We start from the raw sequence: 19,974 nt of genomic DNA on the forward strand, positions 1-19,974 counted from the left end.
ACATAGACCATCTTATGTATGCTGACATTGCTGTTGAAAACGGGTAAAAAAATAGATATAAAACAATACCATTTCAAATACCGAGATTCCGAAAAAATCAGATACAAATGAATCCAAAAACAGGCAGACATGACACATACTTCATAGTGTCCAATGTATGGTCTGCTAGAAACAGCCCTGACGCATTCACAGTCCCTCATGGTCTGAGATTTACAAGCCCGCCAGACAGTATGGTCTTCCTGGACCAGGGATAAGCAGCCACGGGGCCCTGTGGTCCTCCTGCAGCCCATGATGCCGAGCCACAGCCACCACAACAGAGACGCAGCTGAATTAATCTATTGTATTACCAGGCCTCTGAGAAGGCCATAAAAGCTCTGGCCAAGTTCATGAGTAATAAATTGCAAATTCAAATTCATCCAGTGGCTCATAATTTTATCCCAGGGATCATTTGTGACCAAGGAGAAACTATGTTACCCAGCAACTGCAGTCACGCCCTAAACATTAATCCTTCCTGTCACACAGTGCATTTTCATGTAATGCGATTTTAACGTATGAAAGGAAGGATTTGACGAGGTGAAATTCGCCATGCTTTCAAATAAATAAAAATTACTGCCAACTGCTACACAATATTCCTCCTCCAAACTGAAGGTACAGGCCTATACAATGTGTTAATTATTAAATGATGAAGTAGAAAATAGAATAATAAATCACCATTTACCTGGAATGGACACAAACACACGTTTGTGTGACATTCGCAGTGCTAGATACTGAGTGTGCTCTGTGACGTATTGTGTGTAAGTGTGTATGTGTGTATGTGTGTGTATGCGTGTGTGCTTGTGTGCATGTGAGTGTGTGTGTGTGAGCATATGTGTATGTGTAAGTAAGTGTATGTAAGTGTATGTGTTTGTGTATGTGTGACAGTTACTGAGTGTGCTCTGTAAAGTGCCATGTGTGTGTGTGTGTGTGTGTGTGCCTGTGTGCGTGTATGTGTGTATGTGAGTGTATGTGTGTGTGTGTGTGTGTGTGTGTGTATGTAAGTGTATGTGTGACAGTCAGTTACTGAGTGTGCTCTGTGAAGTGCCGTGTGTGTGTGTGAAAGGGACAGTGACTCACAGGCACTGGGCTGTAAAATGACACAAAAGCTTGGCAGGGCCAACAGCTGACAGACCCCACGAGACCCCAGGGCCCGGTGGCACCCAGGGCCCGCATTCAACACATGCAGGAGCTTCTGGGATGGGGGGGGGGGTGTTCTGTTTTCAAAGAGGGGGGCCTGTATTCCAGTAACCTGCCGATCCAGTCAGCAATGACGCTGCCCCACAGCATTCTGGGAAGCCTCTGTCTGAGCTGATGTCAGGCAGATGGCATCCTGACAGATGGAGAAACAGCAGCAACTGTGAGGAAACTGAGACCTGGGGAGAGTGTGTGAACACACACACACAGCACCGCATGCACAGTGAACACACATACAGAACACTGCATACAATGAGCCACACGCACACACATCATATTACACACACACACACACACACACACACACACACAACACTGCATACACAGTGAGTTACACACACAGCACCGCATGCACAGTGAACACACATACAGAACACTGCATACAATGAGCCACACGCACACACATCATATTACACACACACACACACACACACACACACACACACACAACACTGCATACACAGTGAGTTACACACACAGTACTGCATATACAGTAAACACACATACATAACACTGCATACAATGAGCCACACGCACACACATCATATTACACACACACACACACACACACACACACACACACAACACTGCATACAGTGAGTGACACACATAGTACTGCATATACAGTAAACACACATACAGAACACTGCATACAATGAGCCACACACACACAGATTACCGCACACATGGTGAACCACACACAGAACATTGCATACACAATATACTGCATACAAGCACACAAGCCGTATGAAATACACTGCAATGAAGTAGGCTACAGTGCATACACTGTGAGTTCACAAAACACAGAAAGCGTACAGACACAAGTACAAACACATGCAAGAACAGAAACGTCACCATACAGATATCCCAAAGGATCAGCTCTGCTTGCACTACCAGACAGTTAGTCTTTCCAATAGCATTAACACAAAAATGCCTCATATCAAATATAACAGCTGCATTAACTCTTATTGCTCCTTTGAGAAATATCAGAGAATTATGTCACTCGCAATAAAAGAAGGCCAATCACTGGACCCTAGGTACACAGGCTTCCGAATTTTTGAAACATAGAAAAAAAAAAGGGCAATTTATGTGATATTTGAGTAATCGTTTGGCTGAATATCACTCTTATTTGAGGAGCTTGGGATTTCCCTCTTGAGATATGGCAGGAAAAAGCACTCCATTAAAAAACATGGTGGTAATACGAGAATTATCCTGAAACAGAAATCTTGTTTTCGGATTTTTATTCGACAAGCTGTGCGGAGAGTGGAAGTGCGCTTGCATGACAGTGTAGAGTATGTGTAAAAAGATACAACCTGAATTAAGAGCGAAAAACCACAACGTGCTTTTACAACAGAATCCAAGAGGGATGCAGAGCAGCTTTCAGAAGGCCATGGCAGAACATGACACACTTAATAAAGGCCAAAAGCATAACACAGTGAATGACACTCCCATATAGGCATCATGTTTGGGCATGCTAGTCCAGGAAGGAGTTTTCATCAGCACAAAGGAACTGGCTGTGGAATGGTACCCGGCTGAAAAAAACAGTTCAAACAAGGATTTGACCAGCTCGACATGGTTTGACCAGCTCAAGATGTGTTTTGAATCCAGCTAGGCCAGCTTTATGACCAGCTTGACCAGCTCAATTTTCTAGCTGGTCAAGCTGACATTGCTAGATTTTACACCAGGGTAAAGACAGACTCTGATGGTGATGTAGTACATCTGTGATTAGAATGTTCTTAACTGAACATTGAAATGCTGAAGCAGTAATCAATACTGGTAATAGAAAGCAAGTGTTTAATAAAGTATTTAATAAAAATCTACCAAGAGAGAATGATCTATTCAGTATGAGAAACTGTAGACCCCATGTCCCCAAGCTGAAGACCAAGGGCTCTGATTGGACCACAGAGCCAGGGATTCATCCAATGGGGTTATGAAGAGTTAATCTGAACATTCAGTGGTGAGAAATACCTTGGCGTGCATCCCAAGGAAAGGCTAATTTGTCCACCACACATTCCCCCAATCAGAGAGCTTCCAGAATAATTTTGGCAGTTTTTGGCCGAAGCATAAAAGTTGCATCCAAAATGCAGGGGATGGAATGCACAGCTTTAATTCTGAGTTAAACCACAAAGGTCACGTCTGACTGTTTGCAAACTGCATCAGGCCTATCCTTGACAGCTTTACTTATTCCGCTAGCTTTCTGATCAAGGAGCACGCTCATCATCGATGATCGCTAAAATCCTGTCGGTGTTCCTGCCAGAGAAGTGGTCATCTCCCTCCACTGACCAATTTTCTGGGTTTCAATCCACAAGCACATTCTCGAGGAGCCAGTCAATCCCCGCACTGCCACTGACAAAAGCCAGAGCTGTTCTTTTAAAAAACGGAATGGGTTTGCCTCAAGACATAAAATATAAATCAACTGTGGCCCTTGTAAAATCATCCGGCTGCTTCTTGCAAGCAGGGAAAACAAAATATAAAGAGGAAAAAAGAGCCAGCCCTATGCTATGAGCTTAGGTCACTTTCTTCAACAGAAAAAAACTTGAAAGCATTTATAAAAATGGAGTGCACTGAGTCAGACTTTCTGACAGAGTAGCGTTGACAACAGGAATTGTGGTTACTGTTTATAACCGCAGCATCTCCAAGGCTCCAGAGGGTGTTGTTCAGGGTCGCACATAGACATTTGGCAGGCAATATTCTGAAAACGGGGTGTGGGGGCGTGGATCCGAGGACCAGGGGTTGGGAAAGATTGCGATCGAGAAGCAGATTTTGGGAGTAGATTATAATTGTGGAGCCAGGGTGGTGGATCGTGAATGCAAAGGGCACCTACGGTTTCAAAAAAAGTCAAAAGTCACTTCTGCTCTAGAAAGTCAGGACAGGGGGGTTTGTGTCGGTCTGTGCACTTAGCCTACCGTTTATACGAAACTGCAAAAACTGTGACAAAACCAACATTCCAAAACCATTCATTTATTCTGTAAGAGAAGTGCAGCGATTAAAAGTCATAAGACACCTGTGCAGCTAGGTGCCTTCGGTGAGGAAACACAGAAGTCCATGCACCAGCATCACCTCCCTGCTGTAAAATCCAGAAAAATTGAGCAAGGTCACTGGTCAAGTTGGTGATAAGCTGGTCTAGCTGGGTACGAGCTGGTCAACCAGCATGGCCAAGCTGGTGATAAGCTGGTCTAGAAAAATATCTTGAGTTGGTCAAACCATGTCAAGCTAGGAGCTTGTCAACCAGCTAAACCATGTCGAGCTGAGAGCTGGTCTGAACTGGTCAACCAGCTGCCAGCTGTGTCAAAACCTAGTTTGAGCTGTTTTTTTCTTCAGCAGCGTTGGTATGTCCCAGCTGACATTGCTTCAATTAAGCTTTGTGGTCAATACCCTTAACCAAAACCCCTGAATAGATTATTTTAAAGACATTCAGCCGAAGCAAATATGCATTTCCCGCTGTTCCTAAACCAAGTATCCCTCTTAGAGATGCTGCTTCTGTTTGCTCCATCGAACGCGGAGGGGAAATGAAGCTGCCAGCACATAGTTCCTCCTGATGCCACTAATTTTAAAATGGCCGGAGAACGGAACGGCTTCTGATTGCAGCCTTTCCTCACCACAGTAATCTAGTAGAGCATATTTGTGGAGGCTGTTTTTTTAATACTGCCAGGGTGCATTGAGTTGTTGTGAAAGTTTTGCTAAAATAAAACAGTGGAGCGCACTGTCTCACTGCAGGAGACAGAGGGAGGTGGCAACATTTCTTTTTTGGAAACAATAAAGTTGCCACGACTCCTACCTCAAAAGCAAAATGGTTGAACATAAAAATCTTAACAAGCGTTTTAGTCTTGTAAGTCTACTCTTTTCTCTCAAGTAGAAAATATGAGCTTGTTTTAGGTTAATGTTTGCTCGAAAAAAAATGTCCATTGGCAAATCTTGAGATGAGATTCGCTTGACAAGTGAAATGTTATTACATTGCCAAATCTCAGTCAAACTGTCTTAAATCAATAAAGCAATATATTTGCTAAAAAGTTGCAAAAAATATGATTTTTTAAGGTTCAATATAAGAATAAAATAAAATGTTCTGATTGACAGGATCATTGCTGATTGACAGGGTCTTTGGCGGGGCGGGTAGGGAAAGGAGGGACGGGGCGGAGGAGGGGGCTGATTCTGCCAAAGGAAAGGAGGCGCTGTCCCAGGAGCCTGCTCCAAACCCAGACCGCTGGAACACCGCGCCGTGGCCAGGACGACGAGGCAGACTCAGACACAGTCACTCAGACTGAGAGCGCCCCGTCCCACAGAGAGAGAGGTGTGTGTGTCTCACAGATCAGGTATGAGACTCAGAGACACACACAGAGCACAGATTAAATGTCCACTTTTATTATTATTAAAATGTCTGCCATTCCTGGAAAAGCAAGAATACCACTGAGGGATGAATACGACTGCTTTTGAATGGTATCACACACACACACACACACACACACACACACAGCCATAATGGGAGATACTTTCCTCTCCTTTTTGGCTGAACTTCCACTTCCACTTAAACTTCCAACAGTTCCATCACTCCAGGAGTCTTCCATGCCAGACATTGTGATCAACCAAGTACATTGTGATTCTTCTGTAGAATGTCTGACCTCGCCCCTCCAGCAACCCCACCCCCACCCCCCGGGTGCCTGATGGGACCCAGCGAGCTGTCAGAGGGGGTTAACAGGTGGGGATGGGGGGGGTCTCGAATATGCCCTCCATTTTTCCATCAGCATGCCTGCAATTACGACGGCAGCCCAGCAGTACGAAAACCGTCCAAGAAAAACAAACCCGGGGATGCCGCGAAACGCTGACCCCATTCCACCCGGGAGCAGGACTGGGCGCAGGGTCGCAGAAGATCCCAGGGAATTTCCCTCCACTCACAGCTCTTAATCGGGATCTTTCAGATGAGCACAGGAACTCACCTCGCTGGGGTTATCTGGACCCGGAACAGTAGTTAATGCAATCGCTACGGTGTGTGGGGTTGCCAGCAAAGTCCATACGCCCAGCTCCCAGTTTTGCTCTTTGAACCTTCACGACTGACCTACTGCCTGTTTTACAAGCAGGGCCTCTTTACAGGCTTCATGTGAGGCTCTCAGAAACCAGGAGACAACAGGCTCCATGTGTCCAGTGCGTCCTGCCAGCTGCTGGGAGTGATGACACATTGAGTGGGGACTTTCAGCACCATTGGCCTGCTTCTAAACAGAGAGGCTGATTTAAAATACAACATCAAAACCTCAAGGAAAAATCAAGAGGAGATCAGCTCAACAAAGACCCAGTGCTCGCAGTCATCAATGTGTAATGATGTCATTTGCAATTTGACCACAACCCCCCCCCCCCACCCCCAATCACCGACCCAGTTTATGTGACCCACGAACTCAGTAATTCCAATGTCTGACATTTTTTCCAGAAATACATAAATGCTGCTGGTAATATAGACGCAGAGGCCAGTTAACACACTGCAGCTGCATGTGTACTGTAACTCCTGATGGTGCTGTAGTGGTTGTTGCCCACACTACTGTTTCAGAAAGGAGTTATACTCTCAAAAAGGATGTGTTAATATCTAATACACTTCTATAAAGGATGTATGCTAGTTATGTGCTCAAAAGAATGTGTTAATATCAAACACACTTCATTTGGGATGTGTGACAGTTTTACTCCCAAAAAGTATGTGTTAATATCTAACACACTTCCATAAAGGATGTGTGCTAGTTATACTGTCAAAAAAGGTATATCTATCTACCTTTTTTTCTGTGTGCTACTTTTGGAATACTTGCAACACGCAAACCGTGTTGAAAGTAACTCAAAATGTGTTTGTCCAGGAATCACACATGAAATGAGACACATCAAAAACAGAAGTAGCAATGCTGTAGATGATCCAGAGATTTCACATTTGCACCTGCGCGTTCTGTTGGACAAGACGTGAAGCCCACAGGACAGCGTGCGGTTTTAAAGGGCTGATTGAAATCAAGCAGGGATACGCTGGAGAGGACGCAAACGCACGAGCAGCAATCAGGAGCTCAGGAAACGGTTCTCATCAGAGTGCGTCAGGACCAGCTGAGGGAGGGAAGTGAGGTAAGAGTCTGATGAATGGTTCCGGATGGTTCTGGACCGAGGACTCGAGCGGCTTTCCAAGCTGCAGACGGGAGTGTGTGAAAGTCACAGCAACGGCACTCCAGAGATCGAGGCACACCCACTCTGTCTCTCTCTCTCGCTCTCTTTCACTCTCTCTCGCACTGTCTCTCTCTCTCTCTCTCTCTCTGTCTATGTCTCAAACTCTTGCTAAGACTGCAGTTAAAGAATTAAAGGGCCATTTTTTAAAGACAACTGCTTTATATTCTAAACAAATGTAAAATGCATAGGGCACCCGCACCCATTGAACACATTCACGTACTGACTTATATTTGTCTCTCTCCCCCTCTCTCTCCCTCTCTCTCTCTCTCCTTCTCTCCCTCTGTGTCAGTTGGCTACTTGGTTACATACTGTGTTTATAACTCCATAATCAGTCCTCTGTCCCTGAGCACTAGCGTTTCCCACGTTAGCGTGTAGCGCTCCTCAGCTCTGTGTGCGCAGGTTGATAAGCAGGCCCGGAGCGCTGTTTACTCTGCCTGTGAGAACGAGGCAGCGGAGCAGCTGCTCAGATTAGAGACCCCAGAAAACTCATTACTCCTGTCAAATTAAGAGCTCCAGGGCCCTCCGAGGAGGACCTCACTTTGCCAAATTGCAGAGAACGTGACGTCACGATGGCCACTGAGGAGTTATCCAGAGCCACGAGTACGATCCTGAAATGAGATCCTACTGCACCGCTATCACGCACACGCACACACACACACACACACCTGTACACATAGACATGAACAAAGTAGAACCAGCTGTTTAGCTATGATACTTTATCAGCCCGAGATGCTGCTACTCTGCACACGTGTCCTCTGCAGCCCTTCCCATGATGGCCTGGCAAGTCAGTCTGGATAAGAGCACTGGGAAACTATACATGCGACACCCACATCTCACCAACCGCTGTATTACTGTACTCTGAAAGGGATCCCTGCTCAGGACAAGAGGACGAACAGAGAAAGGATTACATTTGGAAAGTAGAACAGGGTTCGAGGCAGAAGGAGCAGAAGAAGAAGGAGAGTGTGTTTTCAGCTCTTTCTCTGCCATGCGGCTCTGGCAGAGGGAAGCCTCCTGAGGAGGGTTGTTGGCCGGGGCTCCACCGCAGCCAGCTTTCTCTCATTACAGCCAGCGCCGCGTCTAACGGGCAGGGTGCGCCTTCCCCAAATACCCCCCCCCCCTTCACCCCCCTCACTGTGGGCCCAGCGCTCTGCCACACCCTGTTATTCCTCTGCCCTGTCGAGCACCAGGCCTGCAAGGCCCTGTACTGAGACTGTTACACACACACACAGACAGGTGTACATGCACACACATACACACACAGGCATACACACACACACAAAGACAGGTGTACACACACAAACACACAGGTGTACACACACACACACACACACACACAGATGTACACTTACACACAGACACACGTGTGCACACACACCACGCACACACACATGTAAGCACAGACACACACAACAACAAAAAACGTAATTACTGCCACATCCATCTATGATATGTCCTACTGGTGTCTTAATGCCACGGCTCGCATGTTCCCAGCATGCCGCTTGTGCTCCCTTAGAAGGAAAGGTCAATGTCCACCATTACGTAATGGTGCTGAGTGATCTCCTGCACCCCGTGTGAAAGCATGACGACCCAGCAGAGACAGGGCCCCCGTACACAGAGCACAGAGCCGCCCGGAGGACCGCGACACTGACATTATCTATATGCCACGGCCTTCTCAGTCACCAGGGCTAAACCCAGCGAAGCTCTCGGGGGATATTCTGGAGCAACACCTGAGACAGCGCTTTCCACTTCCCTGCACTGGGTGTGAGGGGATCGCTGTGTCCCTGGAAGAGTGGTGTCGTGTTCCTCCTGCAGTACTCCACACGCTGGACACATTCATGCCATTGCACTGGTGTTTCAATTGTTTTTCACCACTTGTACATACATGCGCTTTCTCTGTCTCTCTCTCAAACACACACACACGTACATATCCCCTGATACAGAGAGAGGTACACAGATACAAGTAATCAGACAGAAGGACATACACATACAAACACACACCTTCACACACACACATACACACACACTAACAGACAGAAGTACATACACATAAACACCGAACGTCTTCAAATCAGCAACAAATTCAGACCCAAGAAACAAGGTGAGGTAATTTAACTGTGTAATCAACTGCTTCCATCGATCAATTAAATGATCCCTGCCGCACACGCGAGTGAGCAGGCCGTGCCAAACACAGGGGCGAGCAGGCTCATCACCTGCCGCGCGGGACCAGACAGCGGCGGGACAGGAGGAAAGGTCAGGCGCTGGCACGGCAGCGGGGGGGAGAGACACATCAGAGAGGCTGGGGGGGGTGGGAGGGGGTCGGACGCGACGGGCTGTCTGTACCAGGCACCAATTATAGAAGGACCTGGATACTGAGACGGTTACACACAGAGAGTCTGAGGTGTTCCTCACTCTGCCCCGACATGAGACACTGAATCTGTACTAAATATTACTCTCTTTAAAGTGCAGTTCCTGTAAGGCAAGGCCAGCCCCTGCACCATGTCTGTGCATGAGTATGTGCATATATACATGTACACTAGGCTGTGCATACATAATGACTTAGGTCACATGCGTAATTGTTCTGGATTTAAATAGTTGTCTGTGCCCGATTGATCTTGTCTGGTGCAACTGAGCCAACCCAGATGACCAGAAGGTGGGGTCTGCAATTTTTGACAGTTTTTTTTTAGGTTCCAATACATCAGACTCAGTACTTTGCCCACTAAAACACCAGGCATCGAGCTACTACACATTATTCAGTGAAAGGTCAAAGTTACAGTTGCTACATATTAGTAAAAAACAATGTTTTCTTTCTTGGTGTATAATTCCTGTGGAGGGCGTTCATAATGTGGGTGCGTTTCGGGGGTAGAGTCTGGGGCAACAGGCTGGCCCACATTGTGACTCAATAAGATAAACCCCCCCACCCCCCATAGATATAAAGCCACAGATAAGCCTCTACTTCTAAAGAACACCATGTAATACAAACAAAAGTACATCCTGAATGGATTGAACACACAAGGAACCATTGGGGACATTCAGAATCTCCAGCACGTGTTTTTACTGAAAATAATAACTAAGGTTGGGGTCAAATGTATTTAAATTCAGTCCGGAAATGAATGGAAATGAATGAATTAACAAGCCTAAAAATTTGCACAATGGTTAACATTGAAATGGAATCGACCATCAACTTTTCCGTTTGAAAACAGAACAACTCTTGGTGGTTTAGTATTGTCTGACCGACAGGGTCGTTTTGCTGTTAAGAGGCTCAGCTACTCAAGTTTCTCGGTCTCCAGGGCTTGAGCTCAGGTACACAGCTCACTCATGGGCTCCCCTTCAGGGGTCCTGCTTGCCCTCCTCATCCGAACAAAAGTGCCCCCTTACCTTCCTCTCTGTGGTGGGCATTCAGTGGCACTGTCACGGAGAGCAGGGTGCCAGCTGGACCCAGACAGCTTTAGCGGGGTGGGTGGGACCCCAGGGGGATAAGAGTTTCAGAGCGCAATAGGGCTTCGCCTCCCACTATTCCCCCCTCCCCAAATTCACCAGCTCGGCACGGTCCCACTGGAGCCACACACCGCACATTAAAAACGCTGCTGTACAGCCCCTTCCTGTAGGTTCAATCTAGGGAATGAGTCTAGCATATGAGAAGTAGCCTAATCATTCTTTATAGACATGTTCTCCTCCCCAATATTGAATGCCCAATCCTGAGCGTAGGCTGTCCCAGCACTGTTTGGGAGGTGCACGCCAGCACCCTCTGTAATGGCCGCCGTTTCTTTTCACTGTGTAATCCAGCGGGTCGTCTGCTGGAGTCACAATGGGACAGGACTGCAGGGCTGAATTTAATTAAGTGCAGCATTCAATTGAGATCTCAAGAAAAGGGAAAAAAGGAAGAATGTAAAAAGCCAATGAACTATTTTGTAACTAATTACTAAATTAGCTTGAATGTTTTTTGGGGAAAAAACTATCCTTTGCAAGGATAGCTTTGCACCTCGGGTTGACCTGCGTCATTCCCATCCTCGGTTTCCGCACACACGCGATTCCAATTATGCGTGCAAATCAATTCGGCTGAATCCTCTTACACCAAACAGCAACTAGCGCTATCGTGTTTCATGGAAGGAAAAAATCGCCCTGCGATAACAGGATGCATATGTACACACACACGCACACACACAGACACTCTGAGTATTGGGGCGTGGGAGAGGGCAGGGGAAGGTGGGGGTGCTAATTTGAAAGCTATCCACACTGGTATTGGTTTCTGGTTGCCCCCCACCCTGTCACAGCCCTACGTGGGCCGAAGAAGTAAGAGTTACCCTTTTCCGAAACTCCCGGACAGAGAAACAGGGGGCACCCCAAACGACCGACAAGACCCCCCCCCCCCACCACCACCACCAGCTCCACTCCACGCTCTCTGTTTGAGGACGGGGCGCCTAGCAACGCCGCCCCAAATGCGATGGCATCATGTAACAGCAGGGATTACTGGTCCGTCATGTGATGGGCCCCTGCTCCCTGGTAACTGAGCCATACGGTGCTGGAGCAGGGGGGTGCTGCATAGGAGGGGGGTGTACAGGGGTCAACGGGGACACCAATCTTTAAACGTGACAGCTGACTGTAAAGGCAGTCTCTCCGCCTGCACCACCTCTCACCACGGGGCCCGGAGCAGGGTGCGGTCCCGGGGCCGAATTTGAGCGTCGGTATAAGAGGGCTCGTCCGGGCTGGCTGGAGACACCTCGCGCCAGAACTGACTCCTCACCACTGACCTCAATGCACACCCAGTCCTATAGGTGTCGCCTGGTCTATTTTTACCGGCCGGATCAATGTCACGGACCTTCTCCGGTGGGACCGCAAGCACAGGATAATATTTATCCGCCCTCACTCTATCCTCACCGCCGGGCGAGTGGAAACAGCCTCTTCCACCACTTAAATAGGCCCCTGTGCGTTCTTAGCACATGGCAGTATTTTGTTTTAGACGTGTTCCGGTGCTCGAGTGGGTAAAACCATCAGCTCGGGCTCCGTCAGGTTTCACTGCGCACACACTGCCAGGGCTCCACGCTGCTCCCGCTTCAGGAACGTTTGCCACTGAAAACCGACGTGCGCTAACTGGAAAAATTATTTATGTGCTCCGCGGAAAATATGTTAGCGCAGAGCCTTGTGGAGAACGTTAAGCGTTATAAATCGAAGGCAAAGAGAAATGCACATCATGCACAACCGTAATTCAGCACTGTGCGTTTTGACTTAGTACGTGAAAGAAGACAAAATCTTGCATTGGCAGCTTATGAGCCGAGTAGCCAAATATGAGTCCTAGATCAAAGCTAATCAAATGGGGGAAAAAAAGATTTCTGCAAAACGAAAAGTCCACAGGCTAAAGCTCATTTGGAAAGGCCACTTTGCTTCTCTAATACTTGGCTCAAGTTGGATTTTGTGCAGCAACATCAAAATGGCCAGCGGGCTGCAGATTAAGATGTGGTGTAATTCAAGCAGTCCGTTCACAGACTATCTTCTCCATGACCCATAACCAATTATGAAAAGGCTACTTTTTGGAGAGGGTTAGGCCCAGAAATCCAGATGACACTGACCAGTCCAGCTCCTCAAACATGCTGATGCCAGGCTCATGTACCACCAGCTCATTTCAAGAAAAAAATGTTTAGGCATAGTTGCATGAATTTAGACTTCCCAAAAGAGACAGAGAGGGAATTAGATGTAATGGCCACAATGCTGCCTGGATGCATACCCTGAAGTGACCTAAATCGATCTCTCAGTTGCTATATAAGTTTACAATGAGCATTGATCACTTAAATCGTTTTAATAATTGATTTCAGTCATTTGACCCTTGCCATTGTTCTATTGTTTTTTTATGTAAAGTGAGTGTCCATTTCCTGAATAAAGTTGAAAGGAGGAAAAAAGGAGAAAGCAAAGAGAGGAAAGTTTCAAAGCTAATGATTTAACAGTAGCACAAGCTGAGCTGATCATGAAATCTGGCCCATTAACAGTGTTTGGCCTGATCTCCTTTTACACAACAGCGCAGCTCTGTCCAAACACACATCTTCAAAGGGGATTAGGGAGGGAGTTGGACAAGGAGCTGGGACGTAATGTTCCTCAGCTAATGACAGAGGATGGATGGGGGGGGGGGTGGGTTTGAAGGACACCTCTTTGAACAGCCTCAAGTTTCTAAAGTAACACTGAAGTAGTTGAAGTAAAGTGACCACTGCAACACAGCACTGAGGGAACGTTTCACAGCAGACACCAAACCCCAATGTGTCTAATAACCAAACGCCACCCGGCGTACAAGGCCATTCCATGCCTGGGATGGGATTTTGGAGAGGCTCCGGCAGCCTGTTGGGAGGACTCCAGGCGTGTGTCAGGCCCCCGTCCCGCTGGGGAGGCACACGGTATTCCAGGGGGAGCGGGAGTGGGGGGGGGGGGGGGGGGGGGTGATTAAAGTCAGCACATGGGCCAGCACAGTCCAGCACAGCATTCCTGGACTAACCATAAAGGAATTAGACACACTGGCTGTCTCACAGCATCTGTTACCATCCTTCCGTACAATCCAGTAAGTCCTTCCAGAAGATGTCCCGCACTTCTAATCTCTTTTTTTTTATTCCTTTTTCCTTACTGGGTTCATGGAAACAGCCATGGTACAAAATGGAGGGGAAATAAAAGCAAATGGATGTTCTGTGGTGAGGTGCGGCAGGAAGGCCGTGTCATGGAGGACTGGAAGCCGCTGTCACGGTTACACGCAGAGGTCCCCGGCGGGTTCTCTGAAGTCAGCAAGGCTTGAAACAATTTCCAATTTGCAGATATTTAACTGAAGTCCGTCCTAGTGGAGACCATGGGGCCACTGCATGGTGGCTGGGTCTAGAGCAGTGTTACTCAGCCCTGGTCCTTGGGGCCCACTGTGCACGCTGGCTTTTGTTCCAACCGTACTAACGAGCTCCGTGTCGTAACAAGCTGCTAATTGTTCCCAATTAGACATCGCAACAGCTCACTGAAGGAGGATTTACCCTCTTAAAGCCACATTATGCCACAAATAGCTATGGATGCCGTGAAACAATACATGTCCCATATTCCATAGTGCTGCATATACTGTACTGTAGATGAGTGACTTCTAATCGTGTAAATAATAATTCATTAGTCTTACCGTTGTACCTCCTGAATGTATTTGAAGTTGTCCGATCTGCACTAACCATCATATGGTACTTTTCCATGCGATCACAAAGTAAAGGCCACAGTTGGCTATTTGCTATTGAAGTTTGCTCTGTGACAGCTTCCCCAGATCTTATTTAATTGTAAGCGTTTTACCCATCCCCAAGAGTATGACAAACAAGTCCAATTTAAAGAGGTTCCATTTTAAATTGATCCAATTACGACTGAAAGGTGAAATCAGTTGAGTCCAATCCGCCGAGAGTGTGGAAACCTACCAAAAGGCATTGGATGTAAAATGTTTCTGACAGCAAATGGCAACAAGCCAAACCTGCATTGTGCTAAAATAAGTTTAACCACACAATTAAGGTTAATTATTAATTAACCTTAACTGATGATGAAATTAGCATACACAGCGAGTCCCCAGCACTGAGGTTGAGAAACAATGACCTTGAAGAAGGCTCGCATCCACCAACATTAAATCAGTGTGCATATTTCTAACTGTGTGTGTGTGTGTTTGTATTTTAGTGTGTCAAAACAAAAACTAATTAAAAACACTGTTTCCATCTAATTTGTTCAACACCTGGAGAGGCTCTGCTCTCTTTCCATAAATGACACCACATACGTGGCACGCATCACCTCCTGTCCCTGTTATTACAGAAGAGGAGCGCCAGCAATCACACAGTGTTCTGGAGAAGCCCGCGTTTGGCCGGCCACTTCAGATCGCTTTGGACCGATGATTCAAAAAGCGCAGCACGACGTTCATCAAAAAAAGGAAAATACAGGAGAACATTCTGGAATATTTTAACTGTCTTCGGTCCGTGCGAGGGCAGAGGGAGGACGGCCGAGAGAGAAGCAAACGGAAGACTTCAGCTGACTGATCGTCTGAACCGTGACCTCAGCTATAAAAATAAATACAGCTCTGCAATGGTCCTGCTGTGGAGGGCCGAGCCATCAGCCTCATCAGGGCTGTAGATGCATCAACAGAGATGAAGTCGTGTCGCAACAAACGGGGCGTCCAAATCCTGCCCTCGTTGCTATTTAGGGGTCAAATGAGGCTGTGTTCCCGGTTCTTGTCAACAAAAATTCATGCAGACACTTCACGTGTGGTGTTTGTGGCCAGAGCGCAAAAGAGACTTTTGAGTATTTGATCCACAACAATATTACAACAAACGCAAACAGGCCGGTGTGCTATCCACATCTCAGTCAATGTTTCAGTGATACCCCCAAACCAGAGTGTGAGTGTGGCACTAAGGCAAAAAGGGGTTTCCAACTACAAAGTTAGGCTATCCACAAACACAAAATGAAGTCATCCATGGGAATGCTTGTAAAGTAGTCCGACGCAAGTCAGTCTAACCTTATCTGCTGGTGTTGGTGCAGGTTTTCGTTTTAACCCAGCACTACAATACCAGATTCAACTAATTAACTGATCATGGTTGGGACCTTCAATCAAGACCTTAATAAGTAGAATTTGGGGTCTTAGCGCTGGACTAGAACAAAAAACCTGCACCCACGACGGCCCTTTTCAGATAAGACTTGACACCTTTGGTCTTAGGGATCCTCAACCTGAAAGTGTGTAGTCCTTACAGTACCCCAGTGTAAGGAATGAAGCAGGGATGCTCCACAGAAGAAAAGAGAACGAGCCCTTGAGGACGTGTTGGATAGCTGCAGTGCATTATGGGTGTAATTTATGAATGGTAGCAGTAGCCAGTGGCTGGCGGCCTGGCGCTCAGCATTATGGAGGGGTGCTGGTGCCACGACCCTGCCGCTCTACTGTGGACCAGTGGGGGGAGGTGGGGGTGCACTCTGGCTGTTAAAGCCGTTTTCACACCAAAGACATCCAGGAAAAAAAAACAGTGATCCTGCCAAGAGCCTAGGCTAGGACACGTCTCGCATTACAAACTACAAAGCGAAAGTTCTGCCCGGACGAAGAAAAAAAAAACAACGAGATTGACAGAAACGTCAACGCGGGATGAAACCAGAAAGGGCCCTTTCAGGGGCGGTTACGCTCAGGCTGCGGAGGCACCGCATACACGCGCGCGGCGTTTACGGGCCGGGGGACGTCCCCTCGCGAGCGAGCGCGCGCAAACCGGCGTCTGCGCCCTGCGGACGCTGCTGTTTACATCCCTGACATCATCCGCACTCTTTCACATGGAAATAAAAAACACAGACAGAATGAATCCCCCGCTTCCCTTTTTAGAAAGGGAACCAGCCCTGACCAGGGGAAACACTGAAAGCTGGAGAGGACAACCAGCCTTTTCATCCCTTTCAGACACCTCGTTAGGGCCACTAATTCAAATGGTAAAACATCTCCAAGGATACTATGTGAATTTAAACATTTTTCACTCCTCCTCTTTCACCCCATCCGTATTAGTCCCGTTGTTTATCCCCCGACGCTGAAAGAGCGAGGGAGAGAAAGAGAGATAAAGAGAGGCAGAGTGCATGAAAAACGTTCCCACTGTCGAACTTTCTCTTTCTCCTCCCGGAGAAGTTTCTTTAGAGAGAGGAGGGGAAAAAAGCCGAGCGTGCAGATCAATCTTAAACATTTACTTTAAAGAAACAATGTAGGAGAGATTAAACAGTAGCAACGTGAGGCCCCTTTTCACCAAAAAGGGTTCACACAAGAGCTGGAAATCTGCTCTCTGCATTCCTGAAAGTGGCATCTTTGTGTCCGAGCTGTAAAAAAAAAATCAGCCTCGCGCAGTAAATGTACCATTACTCTGAGACTGAGCCTATAGCAACCTTTCTGATAAAGGCAAATATTCTACTGAACCAAGGTATTTGCAGAACATACAACACATAAAAACTACACACAGAAACGCTTTGGGAACTGGATTGGCCACTCGAAGGTTGTGGGTTCGATTCCAAGCAATGGGGCACAGCCATCGTACCCTTGAGCAAGATACTTCACCTGCAGAGCAGGCTGCTGGCATAAATGCTGGTGTTTAGGGACACAACCGTCCGTAGGCCACACAGTTGAGGTTGTGGATGTTTACTGTTTTTGTGAAGGACATTTCGGATTTTTTAGCTTTTTGATGCTACCAGTTCTCTGGTCCATGATCGCCTACAACCCTTCACTGCGATCATTTCCCCTGCCCTCAAAACTCTTAAGCCGGTTCTGTTGACCTTAATAGCTTCAGTAAATTATCCAGCTCAACAGTATGAATGGCCTGTGTGTAAACTGCCTTAGATAAGAACATCTGCTAAATGCCATTATGTAATATAATGATTCTGCTCACTCACCATGTGCATTGCATAAATGGAGCTTTATGGCCAAATCAAACGCAGTATCATTTACCCACCCGTCCACTGCGAATGTGTTCTGAGCGGGAGAGAAGTTCAGCTCTGCTGCGATATTAACCTCACACACAGTTTCGCTCTCTTGGCTCGACCAGCTTCAGGTCTGTGAGCCTTGGCAAGACCGCCACATTACCACGGCAATGCCACAGACACTGAACACCACCAGCGCGTGACCCTGGATCCACGCCTTGCCAGGAATGATATTATTTTATTTGGACAGGATCTCTCTGAATGGAGCACATTCAGGCCTTACCCAAACCACAATCGGGTGGAAATTATACGCTGATGTGTCCATTCACATTTTTTAGCTAGGATAAGACACTCCATGAGACTGTCATCATGAACCCATTCCAGCCCATCGCCCCCCTAATTTAGAACAACAGAAGAAGAATACACTAATTGTACGTCACGATATGTATAATCATAAATTCAGTAATGTAGAGAGAACCAGAGAAGAGCTGAAATAGTGGGTGTTTTCCTGTGTAGAGGCTCTGATTGCTTACCAAGCACTGTCAGTAGCGCCAAACCTAATGATTACAGACAGACACCACAGTCTGCACATTGTCTAATAGCCCTCTTAGCTCACACAGTAGCAACAAAAATAGACATTTTCGGCAAACTGAAAATCCCAAATATCTATCCTTAAACAAGCTACAGGCAGCCATGCATTTTATGTCATGGTTTTACTTTTAAAGTTTGCGGATCATATGGTTTTGTATATTTAAAGTCGAACTTCCCTTTTAATTCACAGGCAGAGAATTTAGGAATTCAAATGACATTTCCAAACTTCTTCTCCAGAGAAAGAGGCTTAGAAAACCTTGTCCCTTGCCTTTCTTATTTGCCCAATATCCATTTCCATGGCAACCAGGGTACCAATACAACAACCCCCACTGCACAGGTCAGAGAGTAAAAGAGTGTCCCAGCTTTTAGAATGGCTCCAGTCATTCCACCAATCACAACTTCCAGAACGCCCCTCTGTCATCAAACTGAATTTAATGAGGGACCTTTTTTTTATTTGTTTTCTGTAGTGAACAGAGTCCACAAAGGAAGAAATAAGTGTTGAACCAATCCAGTGAAGGAATCATAATCCCTGCTTTCCCCACACATACACACACAGATAAAGCACACAGCTGTCCTCGAACAAACGCGTGGCATGTTTTCAAACACTCTGCCATGTCGTGGCAACCTTTCAGAAACGTTGATGCTGTGAGAAAGCTGTGCGTTTGCTGAGAGGGAAATAGAGGGAAGTCCCGTTGAAGCAAGTCGCACAATCTTCCCCCTTCTTTTTTCTTAACTCCAAAAGGGAATCGGGCTGGAATCAATTAAATGTGTGCTGAAAAAAAGACCACATCCACATCCACACAGACACCGTCTTTTTTTTTTTTTTGCAGGGTCACTCACAAGCAATAACGGCGGAAATGAACGAGGCCCAGGGCCGCACTTCACAACTGCCTGCTTGCTTTGCACACTGCTGTGCGGACAAGCCAGTGAACTTGGCAGCGAGAAAGAAAGAAATGCGTTTGATTCCCTTTCATTCCTTGAACACAGAGGAGTCTTCCCCAAGGGTCATGTGTTTTTATTCAGAGACCAAACGGGGAGTGAAATCAAGACATTAGGGATGAGTCATTCTCTGTGGTCTGCTGAAGGCCAGCTTGGAAGGTTTTACTGTGACGTCCACCAAGAGCAACGCAGGAAGGCAGTGACAGTTTCATTCCTCAAATCACCTTCAGAACCCCTAATGTGACAAAAGTTGGACCAATTAAGTCCTTCCCTTATTGGAGAATTAGCAAGAGTACCATGAAGATGAGGAGGAACACCTTCATCAAGCCAACCTATGCCTAGGAGGACCAGGAATTGGCTTGCACCAACATAAGGCCTTACAGTCCAGTGGCAGAGCCAATAGAACCTTCAGGAACATTCTGCAATTTTAGTTTAGACAGAGTGTCGCTCGACTACAAACTGGCCTTTATACTGTCCAGATAAAAGGTCTGTGACCCATGAAGAGAGAACACATAGGGACGGAGCACCTAAAATGGCTGGGTGGTAGAGCTTGTGTGGGTGAACCTACCTCATATCTTTTCATCAAGCAAAACCCTACCCTGGATAACACACTTAGCATAGCCTAGCCCCAGCCTT

General features: G+C 46.8%; 1 protein-coding gene across 2 annotated transcripts in view; it reads right to left on the reverse strand.

The window, feature by feature from the left end:
- gpc5b (glypican 5b) overlaps positions 1 to 19,974 on the reverse strand; it is a 135,605-nt gene that overhangs the window by 106,036 nt on the left and 9,595 nt on the right. The window lies entirely within an intron of this gene.

This window comes from Conger conger, chromosome 4 (genome assembly GCF_963514075.1).
Source record: "Conger conger chromosome 4, fConCon1.1, whole genome shotgun sequence".
NCBI classification, from domain to species: domain Eukaryota; kingdom Metazoa; phylum Chordata; class Actinopteri; order Anguilliformes; family Congridae; genus Conger; species Conger conger.